At 43.3% G+C, this 18,534-nt stretch overlaps 1 long non-coding RNA gene across 1 annotated transcript; it reads left to right on the forward strand.

The window, feature by feature from the left end:
• Positions 1 to 7,122: 7,122 nt before the first annotated feature.
• On the forward strand, positions 7,123 to 9,722 carry LOC124273289. Its single transcript, XR_006897603.1, has 5 exons — positions 7,123 to 7,166; positions 7,335 to 7,421; positions 9,227 to 9,272; positions 9,478 to 9,521; positions 9,675 to 9,722. It is a non-coding gene; the product is annotated as an uncharacterized LOC124273289 (long non-coding RNA).
• Positions 9,723 to 18,534: the final 8,812 nt, after the last annotated feature.

Genomic DNA, 18,534 nt, shown 5'->3' on the forward strand with positions numbered 1-18,534 from the left:
TTCCGGCCGATATTTTATTCAACTAAGGACATTAAATCCTTGTTCGTATTCATTCTGTGAATGACCATGATTTATTTACTAACGTACCTTATGCGTGAAAATGACACGAGAGAGCCACTGATAACGGTTTTCATTGCTACAGGCTCTGGTTGGCTCTGTACATGGTTTGAACAAACCAGGAAGAACATAGAAAAAGACGGCTTCAAGTGCAATGTTACAAACTAATCTAGCAGTGTTTGTATTGTCCTTTTAAATGTGTTTTCTCCCTGGATTCATTAAAGGAGATGCAGTTTCACTGACAATGTTTTGAGACGGTGACCGTTCTTGTGACAATTTCAGGAGTTGGAATATAAGATGTTTTGAGAAGTATCAAGTGTTGATGTGAAACAGCGATATGTGTACCTCAGACCGTTCAATGTGATCGTATAGCCTCAGTGTAGCTGTGCCAGTCTGGAACTAATGTGGATGGAGATGGAGAGCCTACTGATAGTTATGTTGCTATGTAATTTCGTTGTTCTCTCCAAAGGAGGTGAGAGTCAATATATTTCCTTTGGTAAATACCACAACACAAAGCGGGTCTATTTTTATATTACTCGTACGGTCAAAGGAAAAAATACTTCTTTTTAAAACCTCATTTGCAATAAACTTTTATGTTGCTATGTAATTTCGTTGTTCTCTCCAAAGGAGGTGAGAGTCAATATATTTCCTTTGGTAAATACCACAACACAAAGCGGGTCTATTTTTATATTACTCGTACGGTCAAAGGAAAAAATACTTCTTTTTAAAACCTCATTTGCAATAAACTTTTGAGCTGAGAGCACATAATTTTGGAAAATAATTGTGTGCTTCTAAATGAAATTAGAAATGCGGTGTATTAATTACTTGTATGTACTTGCCCAGCCAATACGGAAACGGTACGATGTTACGCTTAGTTTCTCGGTCTGGGGCCCGTAATCTGAAGTATATCCAGCATATATAAAGGGCATTTGACCTTCCTGTAGCGCCAGTAATAAGCTATGATCAACTAGTGGTTGTCCATTGCCCATCATCTTCATCATTGTCAAAGGATCTATGTTGCAGGCAGCTTGCATCTGATTGGTTCCACATCTACAGCAACAGAAGGTGACCTCTTCACCTTAACATGCGGCAACAGAAGTAGTGGTAGCCGTGGTATCGACTGGTATCTGAATGATAGTATGGTTTTCACTACCAATTATGAGATGGGAGAACAAAACGACTGCACGCTAGGGAGGCGGAGTTCATCTCCATACCGGTACATGGCAGAACGTGTCACAGTAAGCTGTGATGTCCACCAACACAATGTAACTCTCACAATAAACTCTACCCTGGACAGTGGATCTGTGTGGTTCTGTGAGAACAGCACTGAGAGTAACACAGGAAGAGCAGCGAGTGTCAAATTGACTATCAGTAAGTGTTGATCCTTTGTTTTAAGCGCTTTTCTCGCCGCTGAGCATCAGTGAGAGTGAGTCACGCAATTGACCTGGACTTCCATCTTTCATTTTTCAGTGATGAGAGTGAGTCAAAAAAGAAACTTCACAAAATGTAATTTGAAAAATAATGAATAATATTTCTCTGATGATACATGTATGTATCCGAAATGGGATCCCTATATTTCGACACTAGGAAAACGTTAGCAAAACCCACTCAAACCCATCCATTCTTCGTGCAAATGACGTCAGTGCCAAATCAGGTTTTGCACGTGCAGTCGATCACGTGATCTTCGCATCGAAGTTTTCTTCATATGCACGTGTTTGCATTGGCCTTAAGAATTGAAAAAAACATTTTTAAACCACAGTTCTAACGGTACTTGAAATGCCACGATTGTCAAATGTGCAACGTGAACGTGCCGTTGGCATGTTGCAAGCGGGAAGATCAGTTATTGACGTCGCAAGAGCAATGGGATGCAGCCGTCGTACTGTGTATGACTTGCGAGGTCGTCTACAACAAACTGGTACCACTTCTGATTGCCCAAGGTCTGGTCATCCACGTGTGACGTCACGAGCAGAAGACAGTCAAATCGTCCTATGTCACCTACGTGACAGATTTCTGCCGGCTACACGAACCAGGGTCGAGATGTTTAGAGGTCGACTGTCCTCACATACCATTCGAAATCGGTTGCGGGCTGCCAATCTCCAATCGTGGGCCAATATTGACGCCGTTTCATCAACGTCAACGTCTGCTGTGGGCCCAACGTCACCTCCGATGGACCCAGAGTGACTGGAATTGAGTCGTCTTTAGCGATGAATCCAGGTTTACCCTCAGATTCGTGGAGGGCAGGCATAGAGTCTGGAGACGACGCCGTGAACGGTATGCCCAATGTTGTGTTTAGGAAGTTGACAGATTCGGGGGCGGAAGTTGCATGGTGTGGGAGTGCTTTCTGTGGGAACAACCGTTCCCGACTTCTGGTCATCCGTGGAAACCTCACGGCTGCTGCTTACTGCGACCAGGTGCTCACCCCTGAACTCGTTCCTTTCATGGCGGCTCATGGCCCAGGTCTACAGTTCCAGCATGATAATGCTCGGCCACATACCGCGATGTTGACACGAAATTTCCTTCAAAACTCTGGAATCAACATCACGGACTGGCCATGGAGGTCCCCTGACCTTAATTCAATAAAGCACGTTTGGGATGCACTTGGGAGAAGGCTTCATGGTCTTAGGAACCAGAATTTTGCAAGAACTTGGCGCTGCCTTGCAAGAGCAATGGCGCACAATCCCCAACCACGTGTTCACAAGCATCAGGCAGTCGATGAGGAGACGGTGTTTGGCAGTGGTGAATGCGCGGGGCGGCATACACGATACTGAGCTGAGAACTTTCGCATTTTATTCTTGTGACTTGACATTCTCTATACCCCTGTTTTAGAACGGCGGTGTAGCCTAATGGAACTGATTGTGGCACTGTCAGTGTATCGATTACATCTCAGCAATGAAATAATAACAATTTAACCACCTTACCATCTCTTGTTCTTTTATAGGGCCCTGAAGAAAGAATGTGAGTTTCTTTTTGATTCAGTATATTATAATGTTCAAAACCGTAACGCAAAAGTGGTTTTCAGATGTATATTGTATAAATAATCAACAGACCGTAATGCATTGTTTAAATCTGGCTTTTGACTGACCGAGGTTCAGATGTCAAGGTGAAGGTCATCTGTTAGCAATATCGCGTATAGCTCCCCTGAGAGTCAAGAACTGCATTGCATCAGCGCCCATCGGAATCAGATTACGAATTGTGGCCTGTGGAGTGTTCACCTTCTCCTCTTGCAATGCTTGTGCCAACTGTTGGAGCTCTGTGGCTGTTGCTGACGTGATCACAGACGCTGGTCAAGAACATCCCCAAAATGTTCGATGAGATTTAGATTTGGAGACCTTGAGGTCATGGCAGTACATGGGTGTTGGGCTTCCTCGTACACACGACGTCTTCCGTCATAAAACTAAATCACTAAGTCAACCACGTCTCCATCGATGTTGTGGACATACTCTGTTTCGTTGACACCAGTGACGTCCAATTGACGACAATGCGGATGAAGGTTCCATCAGCTGATAAGGTCCTGTAGTTTTGTAATGGTGTTAAGCGATGCGTGCAAAAACCTGGCTACGACCGAAGCCGAGTCGCCTGTCTGCAATTGACCGATTACATTGTTCGAGTTTCTCTCAGTTTTCACTTTTCACCTGCTTCACAGTTAAGATGACCGTCAGATGACAATCCATCTTTTCATATCCAAACCATTCATGTGACACGCTTATCTGATATTGGTTTGTTTGGCCACCACACTCCTCCATGGTTGCCTTTCCCCCACTATCTCAGCATTTTTTGGTCGCACCTATTCTTTTCCGAAGTATGTAAATAGTCCCAATGCATACAGACATGAGAAATTCATAATTTGATTTCAATTTGTTTACATATTAGCAGAATTTCGTCTAATTTTTCAACCTTTGCGAGGTGTTTTATGTTTGTTTCTGTCAGAGCGTATTTATGCTGTCGTAACTATAGCGTTAAGCATAATAACCTGATTTTGTTTGTCAGATGTAACGACTATAGCATCTACAACATATGGATCGTCAACGCTGTCATCAACGGTCGTGACGTCAAATTCGGACAACAGCAGACCAGATATTCAAAACAGTATGTTCTGACTTTATTTACATTTTCTTTTACCCTTTAAAATATCTTCATTTCATCTTATGTTAGTGTAATTTATCATCCAAAACTGTGTTCCACAGGAGATATCGCTTGTGTGAGATCAAACGATATCTCCTAGGATATCCTAGAAGATATCGTTTTGGCAGTAGATTTTGTACAATGCCCTGACAATGCAATGACGTCATGCACTTGATGACGTCACAATGCTATGACATCACTGCACTGCAAGTCTAATGGCAGTGCCATGTTCAGAGACGTACATTTTTCATTGAAAATTAATGAAGAGTGATTTTGGATGATAAATAGAATCTCACCCTCTTGTCTTCTGATATCAAATATATCAACACTCGTTGATAAAAGTAAAAATATCCTCGGCAAGCCTCGGATATTTGTAACTTAATCAACTCGTGTTGATATATGTGTTATCAGAAGACACTTGGGTGAGATTCTCCATATCTCGACAATAATGTTACCTTGAATCCGATGAACAAAGATCATGATCATGACAACACCCAAGGAGAAAGACTTTGCATGCAAATATAATGCACACATTTTACAGTAACGTGCATATACTGTTTAGCCTTTGGTTTTAAACCCGTAAAGATTCGAATTAGAACTGGTCTTCAGTAACCCATGCTTGTCGCAAGAGGTGACTAACGGGATCGGCTGGTCAGGCTCTCTCGTATTCCAATTGCGTAGATCGATGCTCATGCTGTTAATCACTGGGTTGTCTGGTCCAGACTCGATTATTTACAGACCGCCGCCATATAGCTGAAATATTGCGGAGTGCGGCATAAAAGTAAACTCACTCACTCACTCACCCTTTGGTTTTTAGAGGTGTTGCAAACCTAACTTCTTTGGTTCATATATATAAACATAACGTCACGTGTATGTATTTCCATATCAGGTTGCATAGAATCCCCCACGGATATCACATAACCTTTATCAGCGTAAAATTCCCTTTATCTTTAGTTTCTTAGCATCATTTATTAGCAATCAGATTCCACGAGGTTACATCCCCTGTACAGTGTCACGTGGATGGACATACCAGGGTGTCATAATAGATAATACAGTCGTCATAAGTGTGAAAGACTATGCACATAAAGATGTTACTTTTTCATTTACATTTTTTCCGGTATATTTCAGTATTTTTTAATGTAATTTTAGATCTTTATGAAAGTGTCAAAATTACGATGACTTTGCAGCGATACACTATAAACTTAGCAAACATCAATACAATATTACATAACTTTTAGTCTTCAGAGTCTCTATGAAGGCCATATAATACAACATCTCTGTAATTTGGATATACCTTATCTGAATATTGCTTTCGCCATTTTAAAATAGGAAAGCCAGAATTGTAAAACATGAGAGCAATAAACCATATAATGTCTGACAGTGTCAATATTGCCACAGTGTTCATACAGTGTACTTTCTTTAACCTTTAACTTGTTCAGATATATTGCAAGGCAAATTGAGTAAAGAATTTTAAACTGTAATTGTTTGTATTTATGTTCTAATTCTTATTCTTTTACAATTTTCCATTTATAAGTTGTATCTTCTGCCACAGAACAAATAGTATACATTGCGATTGGAGGGGGAGGTGCCTTCATTATTGTCTGCATCCTTGGAGTCGTATGTCTCAAGAGAAGGAGACATCATCAAGGTATCGTCTAAACTGTTCATTCATAAAACACATTCTCCCATCAGTGTGAAAGTTACTGTTCTGATCAGTCAATCAGAGGTATCAAATCACAACTGCTACTCATATTCAATGTCAAGTACATTTATTCTTTTCAAAATTGTGTGTATATCTTGTTAAATCATTTCCCTATGCGAAACAAAAGTAATTCATGACCGTTCATATTAACACCGTACACACAATTCAAACTCAGTGTTTGTATACTTCTTTAGGACACTCGGTAAAGGAGGATTGCCCAGTCATTCAGAATGAAAACTTGTGAGTTTTTTTACCCTTGTTGGGGAATCCCAGACTCTATGTGATTGGCAAAAACCTTGATTTTGAGGAACACGACGTTTCGGAGTATATCCTTACTCCTTCATCAGTTGAATGACGCAGGAGTAAGAATATACAATGTACTCCAAAAAGTCGTGTCCCCCGAAATAAAGAAGTTGACATCCATAAATTCTCGCCTTTATGTTTATCACTTCTAAATGCCGTTTAAAGACTCTGAACAACCTAAACATTGACGTGTAGTCAGTACTAGTGTACCAACAATGGTTAACAGTGTCTGGTCGTACATTAGCCAAGGTGAAGTGACCCTATGTTGAGTGACCATCAGTCAGGATATATCCTGGAAAATTTGTATGAATGATCCAAGCTATGGTGCTCCATAATCCGATTTAGTCACTTTTGCGAATTTGGTATAATTATGAAATCAGATGAACCATTTAATAAAAATTATGTTAAATTGCATATTTTGATATTCCCTCAGACTAGCTTCTTGAACATATGGTTACATGTACTAACACCTTTATTGTCCTTTTCTTAAAGTGAAACTGTGTGTGAATGAAATGTGCTGTAATAAATGTGTAAGTTTGTTCAAGGTATCATGATTGGCACTCGACAATAGGCAATGTTGCCAAAATACGTTCTAGTGTATATAGTTTTTATAGGTAATATACGTGTTTCGTCATAATTTAGGCGAGCCTTGTGGCTATGTTTGTTTTACCACAAAATCTCCATCATTTATCCGCAATTTTACTCCTCCGGGACTATTGTGTACATAAATTGAAAGGTAATCACCTCACGGTTAAATACTATGTCGTTGCAGATTTGTCAGTTAATGTATAAGCTCTAACCTTCATTTGAAAGTCAACATTTAAACAATATAATTCTAAGCAATGAAAAGGACGTTTTAGATTATATATCAAAATCTGATTTGATTTTGCTTTGAAAGTTAATTGAATGGCATTGTTGAAATTTGACATTTCTTTCAGAAACACAGCTTTCCAACACAACTCAATTGACGACGACATAATGGGTGAGAACATTTTATAGTTTTTACAATTAAATTTTAAGTGTGCATATGTCCAATTATATGTGGAATACACACTACAAAACCGAGTGTTGATATACCAATTTTGGCGAATATTAAAAATATTATATATGTGCGTTACTCGATACTGCTTCAAATTCCGTTGAATTGCAGTGGAGAATGACTTGTATGAGAGGTTGGCGGATGTGATCAGTCAAGCTATTCAGGATCCTGGGACAGCGGACGATCGTCAAGTCGAAGGTGTGTGTTTGATGACCAACATGAGTGATATGAGTGACGTCCACTCCATGCAGTGATATCGTTGGGATATTGCTCAAAAATACATCTTACCTACCCCATCACACTCCAAGACGTGGACCCGTGAAGATCCGGGGTAGAATAGGTCTTCAGCAACCCATGTGCTTGCCATAAAAAGCGACTATCTTGTCGTAAGAGGCGACTAACGGGATCGGGTGGTCAGGCTCGCTGACTTGGTTGACACATGTCATCGGTTCCCAATTCCGCAGATCGATGCTCATGCTGTTGATCACTGGATTGTTTGGTCCAGACTCGATTATTTACAGACCGCCGCCATATAGCTGGCATATTGCTGAGTGCGGCGTAAAACTAAACTCACTCACTCACTCCAAAACGTGCCCTCCCATACCCGGTCACAGGCCAAAGGAATCCTTCCCTACTCTGTCAGATCCCAGAACGAGCCCTTCCCTACCTTGTCACACGTCAACACGAACCCTTCCCTTATCTGTCACAACCCAAACTAAACCAGAGCAATGGTAGCGCAGGATTAACGTTGGTCATGACAAAGTTTAGAAGACAAAGCAGTGATGTTATTGTACTGTTCCTCCACTTTGTGTTCTCACTTTGACTGGGGCTGAAATATGGACATTGCATCCAGTTATCTCAGTCAAGATCAAGATAGGTTTATTGTGCATAAGGCCTCCGACCCGTAGACATAATATCACAATGACAGGCAAAGTATGGACTGTGCAGATAGTGGAACGCATTTTGTAATTAGTTGCCAGAAGAAATCAAACTTTTCTTAATGTCAACGAATGTGTTAAGGACAGGGCTAATTTTGTACAACAAACGTTATAGATAACAACATATTTTTTCGTGAGTGTGACGTTTCGATACAGATTCTTGTATTATTATTATTATAGGATATTTATACAGCGCACGAATCCAGGCAACTAGTGCTTGCTCAAGGCGCTGGTAATATTTCCCCTCGATCATTGGATGTCAATCTCAACAGCACATCGTATTATCAATCTCAACTCCCGTGGGAGCATACAACTCTTACAGCCAGTAGGCGCACCGAGTTATTGTGGCTTTCCCATCCTTACGGGGTACCCATTCACAGCTGGGTGGACTGGGACACATAGTCACAGTACTTTGTCCAAGTTCACTGCACGTTGCTGTACCCGCAACTTGGTGTTTGCATGTATTCATGTGGCCACCATCTGGTCAAATACCAACGGATTCGTGTTTTTTTAAGTGCACAGGGTTGTGTACTGTACACTAGGGGTTGTGACAACACTGAAAGAGTCTGCACACAAAGTTGACCCCAAGGTTTTTACACCCGGTCACAGGTGGCCTTGATCTCGGCACCTCAATCTCGCTGAATCAGTACCCTGGCACGTTAGCCAGCTCGCCCACCGCGCCCAATAATCGTTGTCAAGCATGCTGTTATCCACAAAGTTTGTTCTAAATTGTACTTCCCAACTTCTAAAATGCCACTTAAAGAAGGGCTAATGTTACATAAACAAATTCGTCTCCTGGTGATAAAAATCTGATAAGTGTTTCCCAAATAGTACGGTGTGGAATATACTCCTTTCTTAAATCGACATATGCATCACATATAAATAACAGATGACACTCATCTTTGATATCCGCCGTACAAATGGTATCCATTCCAATGACTTTAGTTATCTGTTTTCGTATAACATACACTGGAGCCGTGATTACAAATATGACTAGGAAGTGACTGCCATGTGTCCTAGAGTTCACCTGTTGTCACCTTCCACACTGTCCGTATGTTTCTCTAGGATACACTGTGAAGGAGGGTCCACCAGACATTGGGAATGGAAACAGGTATGTAATTTACCATTGTTGGGAATTCCAAACTCGATGTGACTATAAACACATTGATATCTATTATCACCCAACAATTATATTTATATTCCACGAATTGACAAAATTTAACCTTGCTTTTAAAGTTACCTGCATGTTTTTGTTGAGAATATATATTTGTATATTTCATCAGCCGATATATATTTATAAATTATATTTCTTGCAGTAACGCAACTCTCCAACACGACTCAAGTGACGACGACATAATGGGTGAGAACGTTCCTCTAGATTTCCAGATATGATGAGTAATTAGGTACATACCATATTTCAGTCAATACAACGAAACCTAGTGCTGAGATATTGATGTTTTGGCAAACATATTTAACACATACGTGAGCTGAAAACAATTCCGTTGTATTGCAGTGGAGAATCGCTTGTATGAAAGGTCATCTGATGTGATCAATCAAGCCACTCGGGATCTGGGGAACACAGATGGGGTCACAGGTTTGCAGATTTTACTTAATCTTTCGAAGTTAACTAAATATTTAGTAAATCACGTGCACCCATCTAGTTATGAAAGATTGTTAAACATGTGAATTGGCTTGAACCGGTCGTGGAGCCACGCCTGTGTCATGTAAATACTACCCGTGTTTCAGACGGCTTGAACCGGCCGTGGAGCCACGCCTGTGTAATGTACATACTACCCGTGTTTCAGACGGCTTGAACCGGCCGTGGAGCCACGCCTGTGTCATGTACATACTACCCGTGTTTCAGACGGCTAGAATCGGCCGTGGAGCCACGCCTGTGTCATGTACATTCTTCCTGTGTTTCAGACGGCTTGAACAGGCCGTGGAGCCACGCCTGTGTAATGTGTACATACTACCTTTGTTTCAGACGGCTTGAACCGGTCGTGGAGCCACGCCTGTGTAATGTGTACATACTACCCGTGTTTCAGACGGCTTGAACCGGCCGTGGAGCCACGCCTGTGTAATGTACATATTACCCGTGTTTCAGACGGCTTGAACCTGCCGTGGAGCCACGCCTGTGTCATGTAAATACTACCCGTGTTTCAGACGGCTTGAACCGGCCGTGGAGCCACGCCTGTGTAATGTACATACTACCCGTGTTTCAGACGGCTTGAACCTGCCGTGGAGCCACGCCTGTGTCATGTACATACTACCCGTGTTTCAGACGGCTTGAACCGGCCGTGGAGCCACGCCTGTGTCATGTACATACTACCCGTGTTTCAGACGGCTTGAACCGGCCGTGGAGCCACGCCTGTGTCATGTACATACTTCCTGTGTTTCAGACGGCTTGAACCGGCCGTGGAGCCACGCCTGTGTAATGTGTACATACTACCTTTGTTTCAGACGGCTTGAACCGGTCGTGGAGCCACGCCTGTGTAATGTGTACATACTACCCGTGTTTCAGACGGCTTGAACCGGCCGTGGAGCCACGCCTGTGTAATGTACATATTACCCGTGTTTCAGACGGCTTGAACCGGCCGTGGAGCCACGCCTGTGTCATGTAAATACTACCCGTGTTTCAGACGGCTTGAACCGGCCGTGGAGCCACGCCTGTGTAATGTACATACTACCCGTGTTTCAGACGGCTTGAACCGGCCGTGGAGCCACGCCTGTGTCATGTACATACTACCCGTGTTTCAGACGGCTTGAATCGGCCGTGGAGCCACGCCTGTGTCATGTACATACTTCCCGTGTTTCAGACGGCTTGAACAGGCCGTGGAGCCACGCCTGTGTAATGTGTACATACTACCTGTGTTTCAGACGGCTTGAACCGGCCGTGGAGCCACGCCTGTGTAATGTGTACATACTACCCGTGTTTCAGACGGCTTGAACCGGCCGTGGAGCCACGCCTGTGTAATGTACATATTACCTGTGTTTCAGACGGCTTGAACCGGCCGTGGAGCCACGCCTGTGTCATGTACATACTACCCGTGTTTCAGACGGCAGAACCGGCCGTGGAGCCACGCCTGTGTAATGTACATACTACCCGTGTTTCAGACGGCTTGAACCGGCCGTGGAGCCACGCCTGTGTCATGTACATACTACCCGTGTTTCAGACGGCTTGAACCGGCCGTGGAGCCACGCCTGTGTAATGTGTACATACTACCCGTGTTTCAGACGGCTTGAACCGGCCGTGGAGCCACGCCTGTGTAATGTGTACTTACTACCCGTGTTTCAGACGGCTTGAACCGGCCGTGGAGCCACGCCTGTGTAATGTGTACATACTACCCGTGTTTCAGACGGCTTGAACCGGCCGTGGAGCCACGCCTGTGTCATGTACACACTACCCGTGTTTCAGACGGCTTGAACCGGCCGTGGAGCCACGCCTGTGTAATGTGTACATACTACCCGTGTTTCAGACGGCTTGAACCGGCCGTGGAGCCACGCCTGTGTCATGTGTACATACTACCCGTGTTTAAGACGGCTTGAACCGGCCGTGGAGCCACGCCTGTGTAATGTACATACTACCCGTGTTTCAGACGGCTTGAACCGGCCGTGGAGCCACGCCTGTGTAATGTACATACTACCCGTGTTTCAGACGGCTTGAACCGGCCGTGGAGCCACGCCTGTGTAATATACATAATACCCGTGTTTCAGACGGCTTGATACGGCCGTGGAGCCACGCCTGTGTAATGTGTACATACTACCCGTGTTTCAGACGGCTTGATACGGCCGTGGAGCCACGCCTGTGTAATTTGTACATACTACCCGTGTTTCAGACGGCTTGAACAGGCCGTGGAGCCACGCCTGTTTAATGTGTACATACTACCCGTGTTTCAGACGGCAAGGGGAACAAGGTTCAGGAGGAAATTACACAACCCGACCCTGCTACCGCCATTCTTGACTCTGTTACCGCCATTCCTGACTCTGTTACCGCCATTCCTGACTCTGGAGATGCTCTGCCGATATAAAGTTTGCTAACGTACTCCTTCACTTGACCCTTTTAATATAACCCATGTTGTTTAGACCAACATGTTGTATTTGAACAAGTGCAAATCTGGTCTCTATCAATGGAAAAGGCAAACCCAGAAGTCCTCTTCAAGAGTGTATTCTCCCCCTAAGTTGCCATGCAATTTACAATCTCCATTCAAAATATTATTGTTAAGGATTACAGACATTACTTGATTATTAATTTAGTTGACACCGAGGAACTGAGTTCCAAGTGCAGTTGCTGTAACTTGCAGTGTTTTTGTTCAATGTTCAACATTATTCCAATTTCTTTATAAGGACTGATGAAATCGGTGGTAACAGTATTAAACTCCAAACTTGGATTTTAGTCGTGACTGGGGAGCAGTGGATTAGCCCTTGGTCGTCATGTCGAAGTTCCGCGTTCAAATCCAAATCTGCGTGCAATAAATTACGTTCATTCGTGTTATTCCATATTATTAAAAAGTTGCTCAAAAACACATCGTCGCGACCTTTCAACCTCAAACCTTCCTCACAGACCAACACGCTTAACCCCGTCCTCACAAAGTAATACACCACAACTCTCTTCTTCACAAATCAACACACTGATTCCTGACACTGTCACACCCAAAACATTTCCTTTTGTCGGTCAAAATCAAATCTTTGCACTCTGACACAATCCAAACCACAACTCCACCACTCTGACACGATCCAAACCACATCTCCACCACTCTGACACAATCCAAACCACAACTCCACCACTCTGACACGATCCAAACCACATCTCCACCACTCTGACACGATCCAAACCACAACTCCACCACTCTGACACGATCCAAACCCCATCTCCACCACTCTGACACGATCCAAACCACAACTCCACCACTCTAACAAGATCCAAACCACATCTCCACCACTCTGACACGATCCAAACCACATCTCCACCACTTTGACACGATCCAAACCACATCTCCACCACTCTGACACGATCCAAACCCCAACTCCACCACTCTGACACGATCCAAACCACATCTCCACCACTCTGACACGATCCAAACCACATCTCCACCACTTTGACACGATCCAAACCCCATCTCCACCACTCTGACACGATCCAAACCCCATCTCCACCACTCTGACACGATCCAAACCCCATCTCCACCACTGACACCATCCAAACCACATCTCCACCACTCTGACATGATCCAAACCACATCTCCACCACTCTGACACGATCCAAACCACATCTCCACCACTCTGACACGATCCAAACCACATCTCCACCACTCTGACACGATCCAAACCACATCTCCACCACTCTGACACGATCCAAACCCCATCTCCACCACTCTGACACGATCCAAACCACAACTCCACCACTCTGACACGATCCAAACCCCATCTCCACCACTCTGACATGATCCAAACCACAACTCCACCACTCTGACACGATCCAAACCACATCTCCACCACTCTGACACGATCCAAACCACATCTCCACCACTCTGACACGATCCAAACCACAACTCCACCACTCTGACATGATCCAAACCACATCTCCACCACTCTCCTGACACGATCAAACCACAACTCCACCACTCTGACATGATCCAAACCACATCTCCACCACTCTGACACGATCCAAACCACATCTCCACCACTCTGACACGATCCAAACCCCATCTCCACCACTCTGACACGATCCAAACCACATTTCCACCACTCTGACACGATCCAAACCACATCTCCACCACTCTGACACGATCCATGCATCTTCCCCTCTCAAACCACACGTTCTGCACCATGTCACCCCAAAAGTCCCTTCTTTGCCTGGCCTTCCTCACCTGAAACCAAATAATACTGGTTTGGACTGTGACAGGTTGGCGGCGTGTGATTGTGTTTGAAAATCAACAACAACTTTATTGGACGGAGCTATTCCACTGACCTTCGCTGTGAATGTTTTCACGTACACAAAATCGGTGGACACAGATATTTACAAATAAGTTGCTGTTAGTCGGCTTTCACACGTCGTCACCCCGCCACATCATCCTTGCTACTGACTAACATGTGTAAACTCGGAATATATTGTACAGTAAACTGAATGCAGATAAGATAAGATAAGATGAGATAAGATGATTTCTGTATTATCCCCAAAGGAAATTTCTTTTGAATCATATGCAGTTGTCCAGTTTATCTTTCAAAAGGCAGCCATATATAACATTGCAAGTGATAAACATTGTTTACAATAATCAGGATACCAATACATCAATTTAGTACACAAACATTGATATTGACTAGAATTTGGACAGTTGGAAAACAAGTCATTCATTGTTGTCAATACATCTAATACTAGCGGGAACAAATGAGTAGCGAACCCTAAAAGTATGTGAGAAGGCTCACTTAAAATTTTGTTTGCCTTTTTTAAAATTTGCTGCTCATATCAACTGCCGATACTCTCGACAGGAAGCCCAATAATTTTAGACGCAGTGTTTACGAGTTTTGAGAATTTGCTGTTATTCTTGACAGGCAGGTTCCCGAACCAACTCAAGAAATTAAAGGTTATGACACTTTGAATAAAGGTTTTGTAAAACATCATTTTGTTAGTTTGGTCGATTTTAAAATGTTTCAACTTCGACAAAAAGTACAAGCGTTGTTGTCCTTTCTTATATATTTTCTCGGTGTTTTCGTTCCAGGAGAGTTTTGAATCTAAGACGTACAGTACCCAAATATTTGTATTCAGTTACTCTTTCTTTTTCATTATCTTCAATACCTACAGCATTTATTGTTGTCTTAGCTTTTCTAAATCAATGATTATTTCTTTGGTTTTTTTGCACATTCAACCAAAAAAAGTTTGATTTACACCATTCTACAAATTTTGAAACTTCAACTCTGTAACTAAGTTCTGATTCCCTGACAAGGCCTACCAATGCTGCGTCATCAGCAAATCTTTTTGTGTAGATTGTTGAGCGATTTTAACATGTTACCTATTGTAACTGCGCTGTGAAAGAATAAATACCAAATAAACTAAAACAAGTTTTTTTCTCTATAACAACAGGTTTGGTGACTGCTCCCTACCACCTTGTTTTACAAACGGATATCAGTCTGTTCATTACAGTACCATCTTAACATGTGAACCGCCTCTGTGGTGTAGAGGTTAGAGCGTCTGCCGGAGTGCGGAAGGTTGCGGGTTCGATCCCCGACCGCGTCCTACCAAAATACGTTAAAATATGGTACTTGTTGGTCCCTGCCTGGCGCTCGGCATTAATGGGTACAACAAGGACTGGTCGGCTCGGAGTCAGTATAATGTGTCTGAGTGGGGTATTCATGTTTCACTGCGGCATGGTATCTCAGTGGGCTAGCACTATAAAACCAGCTCTAGTCTGGGCTAGTACAAGCAGCCGCACATACACATACACACGCATGCACGTCGTCATATGAGGGAAATATTCTCAAGCACGACGTTAAACCCAATTTCACCTCAGCTCACTTCACCTACTTTGTGACCTGAGCTCTATGCACAGGACCACACACCACCACAGTTCACCATAAATGGACAATGTACGAAGCCCAGTTCAAGTGTCCCCCAGCGTCATATTGTCCGAGTACTACTAAAAGCGGGACAAAAACCAACTCACTCATGCACTTTAATAAATCCTAAAACGCACCGCACTCGCGATGATCCATAACTTGTTATCATGAACAAAGACAGCAGACTCCTGCACTGAGAGTTTGTCATGGCACCTTGTCCTTCCAGAGACTTAAAATATGGTCAGAAACCAGGCTCCCAGTTAACAAGGAAACAAGTTCAGTATTTCTCGCCGAACACCTCGACACATCTGCAGCAAAACTGTCCACTTCCTGCAGCCAGTGTTAGCACACCCGTGTGCCATATCTTTCTGTGATGACGCAGATCGTGAAGATCCGGTTGGTACAGATCTTCAGGAGCACCTATTTGTCGTCTTAGTAATGGTCTTCATTAACACATAATTCTTAGAGGTGACTGGATCGGTGAGGTGAGTTGAAATGGGGTTTAATATTTTGCTCATATGACGACGTGTATGCGTGTGTATGTGTGGCTGCTTGTACTAGCCCAGACTTAAACTAATTTTATAGTGCCAGCTCACTGAGATACCATGCCGCAGTTAAGCATGAATACCCTACTCAGACACATTATACTGACTCCGAGCCGACCAGTCCTTGTTGTACCCATTAATGTCGAGCGCCAGGCAGGTACCATATTTTAACGTATTTTGGTATGACGCGGTCGGGAATCGAACCCGCGACCTTCCGCTCTTGTGACTGGATCGGATGTTTTTAAGTTGTTTAACTCAGCAATATCCACGGTTTATGACAGCTGGCTGTAAACAATCAGACCAGACAATCCAGTGGTTGATATTGTGAGCCACTATCGACACCTTCGGGTCATGATGATACGTAATCGAACAATTCACTGTATCGATCCTTCAAGTTGGTCGCCTTTATCAAACCCCGAATACCGGCTGGCCAACATGCCCATTGAATCACATATCAACTTTGTTTGAAGTTAACATATTTTAATACGTTCACCATATGCAGTAGTGGGCGAACACACATGAGACGTAACTGGATATTAATAATTAACACATGACCTAATATACTGAAATCCATTAGAAACGCATCACCGGCCGAATAAAACGTTTCATGTCCCTGGTAAATACATAAAGAACTTGTCCCAATTGACACTGAAATTGCCAATCATGACGGAAATACACAGAACAAGAGGCAAAGGCAATCATTATTTAGTGCAGCCGTAAATTAACGATAACAATGTCGGGAGTCAAACTGAAATTTCACACATGCTCAAAACTTTCACATAGTGACAACTTTCACAAGGTCGAGTACATCTGCACATCTTCGACGTCATCGCCTTGCACTGTCTGGAGACTGATGATACATCATCGTCCACGGCAGGTAGTGGCTGTTCCCGAGGGCGACTTCAACCTGTTCCTTCAGTGTGTAGGGACGATGTGACGATCTTCTGTCGTGACACGTGGTTGTCCTGGGTGTGGTCGATCACGTGTCGTGCCAGTTTGTCGTCGGGGCTGTGATAACCTGGAGTTTTTTTAATTGTGACAATTAAACCTTCTGACCAACTGACCTGTAGACAAACCAGTCTCAAGAAACCCAACAGCGATTTCTCTCTCAAGCGCTGATAAACGTGGCATTACGTAAAGTCGACAGTTTAGTGCTGTTCAAGTGTGATTTTGGTACACAGCTGAATAATCTGCCAACGTGTTGTGGGTTCGCCATGTTTTATGCATTGTCACGCGATTTCCATTTTAGCAAATGGTGGGTCACGTGATCACACAGGGATGCACGTGCTTCTCGGTGTGTATAACGTTTATCTGTCAGAGTCAGATTACTTCAAACACAGTTTGGGTTCAAATTTCGTTTTGAATATCACATGAATAATGATAATAGGAGATGCGTTTCCAGTGGATTTCAGCAAAGAAGAAATGCGGTTTTGGCTACGGTGAAGTAGACAGTGTTATTGTTTTTGTGTGAATTTGAACCCGGGGTGCCAACGCTTCTAACCATGTACCCCGATGTAGTGTATCGGCTCGGTGAAAGACACGGGTTGTCTAGGTGTCACATGTACCCGTGTATTCTTCTCGTCAGTCTCTAGGTGACTGTGCCACTGCCTGGTTTTCTGTGCCGATAACACGCTGTAAATATGAATGCTGCGCTGACCAGGATGAAGATACAGCCACATATCGATCCAAACATGACGTAATTATACATATCTCGGTCTGTGAAACCTGAAAACGATACAGAGAAACACTGATATGATATAGAGGTATGATATTTGGTATGGAGAAAAACTGTAAACATTTTTAGAAATAAATCTAAGTAATGTTAAACTCAGTCTCTCTTCTGGTAGGCTATTGTGGTAGAGAGACGTTGTGGTAGAGAGAGGCTGAGTGGGAACGAGACTTCATGTGTTCGTGTGTATCCTCAAAATGACTTACCCAGCACAGAGTAGGGAGGGTCCTCAGGATGTGTGGCTGATGATGTGGAAGGTGTGGCATTACCGTAATCTCTCCCTGAGATGAATCATACAAAGTATACATATATATATAATCAGTTATATATGTTGATCATAATATAATAGTAACAAGTTCTATTTATAAAACGCCTGTATCCAACACATTATTACCCCGGATAAACCCTCGCTGTCGGTGAGGCGCTAGAAGGTTAACAGTCATATGCCTTATCCCACCGGGTACCCATTCACTGCTGGGTGAACAGAGGCATTTTTAAGAAAAAGCTCGGTTGCCTAGGATGAAACCACAAGTGTCATGTGTGCTTTG

Source organism: Haliotis rubra, unplaced genomic scaffold (assembly GCF_003918875.1).
Source record: "Haliotis rubra isolate DU_JTF1 unplaced genomic scaffold, ASM391887v1 Scf1790, whole genome shotgun sequence".
In the NCBI taxonomy this organism is placed as follows: Eukaryota; Metazoa; Mollusca; class Gastropoda; order Lepetellida; family Haliotidae; genus Haliotis; species Haliotis rubra.